The sequence below is a fragment of the Candoia aspera genome, chromosome 1 (genome assembly GCF_035149785.1).
Source record: "Candoia aspera isolate rCanAsp1 chromosome 1, rCanAsp1.hap2, whole genome shotgun sequence".
NCBI classification, from domain to species: domain Eukaryota; kingdom Metazoa; phylum Chordata; class Lepidosauria; order Squamata; family Boidae; genus Candoia; species Candoia aspera.
The window spans coordinates 123,273,074-123,277,011 of record NC_086153.1 but is presented as its reverse complement, the minus strand read 5'-3'; positions in this window follow the sequence as shown (position 1 = coordinate 123,277,011).

Here is a 3,938-nt window from a genome sequence, read left to right as displayed (position 1 = left end):
AAATAAAGTCATTTCTTGCTAAAAATTGTTCTTAAATATAGCAGGAGACTTTCAATAGAAGCATCAAGATATTATAAACCAGTGGAAAGCAAATAATTTAGAAAAGCCTCACCCTGCAGGCCCCAAGGTATATGACAGAGAAGGACTCCTCTGTTAATATCCAGCCAGAATACAGTATCACGTGATTGGAGTAAGCATGTCCTGGCTCTGGTGCTCTGCTAGAAAGATAAAACATCAGGCATCGCATTTAGAAAAAGGGATCGTTGGAGAAAAGGGAGTGTAAATTTACCTGGCATAATGTCTCCTTTTTCTTCATTAACGGTATGTGAGTGCCTGAGAAAAAGAAACTAGAGTTCTCTGAAGAGGCTAGAATTACATGCTGGTGTTTTTAAAAGTCCAGTTTCCATCTTAATGGTTTGGCTTGAGCCACAATATTACTCTTGGCTGTACTTTCTCTGCAATAACAAGGAGATCTCAATCTGCTTTATATGGATGGATTTCTAAGAATCCTAATGTTGGAAAGTGCCATACGGTCTTTGAATCCAACCCCAATGGTCCATGTAGAAATCTAAATTAGAGCACTTCTGACAGATAGCTGGCTAGCCTCTGCTTTAACACAGCCCATAAAATGGAGTCTGCCGCCTCTTTGGGTAATGACTTACATTGCTGAATGACTCTTAAATATTTTATAACATTATGTTGGCATCTCTACCTTCTTGTAACTTAAGCTCATTATTCTGTGTATTATGCTCTAGAACAATGAGAGCATGTCTGGTATTTCTTCCACGGGGCATCCTTTCAGTAATATGCCTCCCCAATCTCCACTTCTCAAACTCTAAATATACCCAGTTCCTTCAATCTCTTTTCATAGCTCCTTGATCGTCCTCACCACCCTTCTTTGAACCTTTCCAGTTTTGCTGAACCTTTCTTAAAGTGTGGTGTTCGCAGCTGGATACATGAAAGGCAGGGGTCTGACTAAAGCAGAATCAAGCAAACAAACTGCTGTGATTTGGAAATGGTTGCTTCAGCTTAAAGCTGCACTAGCCATTTTGCAGACCAGTCACATTGCTGACTCATATACAGTGTCAATCAATTACCTTTCCACAAAAGTTTTCCCAAGTACTATTACCAAGCTAGGCCTCCCCCATCAATATATTAAATTGTTTTGAATTTTATTTCTATCTTCTGGAATACTAATTACTACACCCAATTCTGAGTCATCTGAAAAATTTATAAGCATTCTCCCCACTTCCCTCTGTGACTACATGACTTGAACAAGTATTTATATTCATAAATTCTGAACAACAGAGGGGCCAGGACTGATCTATCCAAACTGATGAGGAACCATTGATTATGACATTCAACCTACTTAGGAATCTACTTAATTGTCATGACATCCAGTTTGCTAATCTTAGTTTGCTAATCAGTATTTCATGGAATATTTTGTCAAAGGCTTAGCTGAGATCAAGATATATTATACCTATTTAATTCCTACAATCTATTAAGGAATTTACCCATTTTTTAAAAATGGGAGGAAGTTCATACCACAGGAGTTATTCAAAACTGTGTTACTAAATGTGCATTAGGCAGTCCTAACTTCATGATAAATAAATAGAACTACTCAGGCTCACTAGATAGAACCTAGTGGGATCTTTCTAATCAACAGAGCTCTAAAACCCACCAGAGACCACTGTCTTACAATCTTGTCCCCATTGTCTTGTGGGGAGCCACTGTATGGAGCACTTGTGGGTGATCCTGGTCCTCTCCTTGCCCTGGAGAGGAATTCCGAGGAGCTGATCCATTCACTGGCTCCTCTTTCCACTGCAGTCATCAGCTCCACTCTCACAGAGCCATCTTCAGTCTGCCATTGCTTCCCCAGAAGTTCTAAAAGGTAAGTTATTGGTATGGGTGTGGAGATTGTGTTGGTGATAGACTGCACTCTATGAAACAACTTCCCCCACAGGTCAGACCAGCTCTGGCTCTATTTTAAGGATAATGAAAATGGAGTTATTCTGAAGGCTCTTTGAAAATTGATGACACCTTTAATGTATGGATTTTTTAATCCTTTATTGTAGTATTATTATGTTTTTACTTGTTCTGCTGTATGTTTTTATTGTTGTACACTGTCAGGAGTCTTTTGATTCTTTTTTTTTTAAATCTGTTCAATCATGTCTGATTCTCAGAGACTGCTTGGATGAGTCCCTGCAGTTTTCTTGGCAAGGTTCTTGCCCTTGCCTCATTCCTAGGTCTGAGAGACAGTGACTGGCCCAAGGTCACCCAGCTGGCTTTGTACCTAAGGCAGGACTAGAACTCTCAGTCTCCAGTTTCTAGCCTGATGCCTGAACCACTACACCAAACTGGCTCTCCTTCTGATTCTAGTGGTATATAAATGTGAAAATTAATAAATAAAAATGCTCACCATGTGGTAAGGTTGGTGATTAAGGAGAGCCTGATGTTGCAGAAAGGGAGTGTAAAAGGGGCAGATAGAGGATTGCAGGACCCTTCTCTACTACCCAATTGTCTCTCATTGCAGGCCAACAAATTCTTCAGAAGGGAATACTATAAACTCCCCCAACCACAAGGCTTTTTCTATTAACTTTAGTAGTGAATATAACTCTGTGGAAGCATTTCTTTTTTTATGCCAAGTCTATTTTTATTTCACAGCAGATCACAAATTATATTACCCCTATTTATAGTAAGTGTCAGCGGTTAGTAGCTTGTGGGCTGAATATAGATATTTTAAGATTGCCATCTGGTTTCCCCCATCCATTCTTACACTTTCCACACAACTTAAAACAACTCAGAAGAAGGGATGATGTAGGAGGGAAATCAGGAAATCTCTCCATTGTGCACTTTAGATGTGATACAACTGGAGATGATATGACTCACCCATCATTGCCCAAAGAATATACCCTCCTTTTGCTTCCTTTTAAACAGATATTTTCACTGTGGATTTTGCAGATTTTTCAATTCTAAAAAATCCATAAAATCATGGTCATGTCCTTCTAGAGACCATGCATGGTAAAGGTAAAGGTAAAGGTTTCCCTTGACATTAAGTCCAGTCATGTCCAACTCTAGGGGGCGGTGCTCATCTCCGTTTCAAGGCCAAAGAGCCGGCATTTGTCCGTAGACACTTCCGTGGTCATGTGGCCAGCATGACTAAACAGAACACCGTTACCTGCCTGCCGAAGTGGTACCTATTAATCTACTCACATTTGCATGTTTTCGAACTGCTAGGTTGGCAGGAGCTGGGACTAGCAACGGGAGCTCATCCCGTCATGCAGATTTGAACCGCCGACCTTCCGATCAGTAAGCTCAGCAGCTCAGCAGTTTAACCCGCAGCGCCACTGCGTCCCACCATGCATGGAAACATAGAAAAAATGTATTTTAATTTAAAAATGGATCTGTCAAAAATTTCCATAGCAATGGGCCCTTGGCCTTAACCTACTTTTCCTGTTCACTTTTCACCTGTGTTACTAAATGTAGATCAGACAGTCCCAACTTCATGAGAAATAAATGGAACTACTCAGTCTCACTAGAAAGAACCTAGTGGGATCTTTCTAATCAACCAAACTCTAAAACCCGCCAGAGACCACTGTCTTACAATCTCCTTATGGGGAGCCATGAGGTGAAGACAAGGTGAAGACACTGAGAATAGGATAAGTTATAAACAAACTTCAGTCATCACTTACTCTTTACTTCTAAAGTTCAGGACTCTGCAAAAAAAAAATACAGGTTCAGTTAAGGACTACAAAAAAAATTCATAGCTATTTAGTTCCACTGAGAATTCATCCTGAAATTAATTCTAATTTCACCCTTTCAAAATTGCTGTGATTTTCTCTAATTTATGCTACCTCCAGTGGTGTCTTCTCATGCAGCATGTTTTATTTTTCTCCCCCCTTCCCACCTGGTTATGTTTTATGAATATGTGTATGATT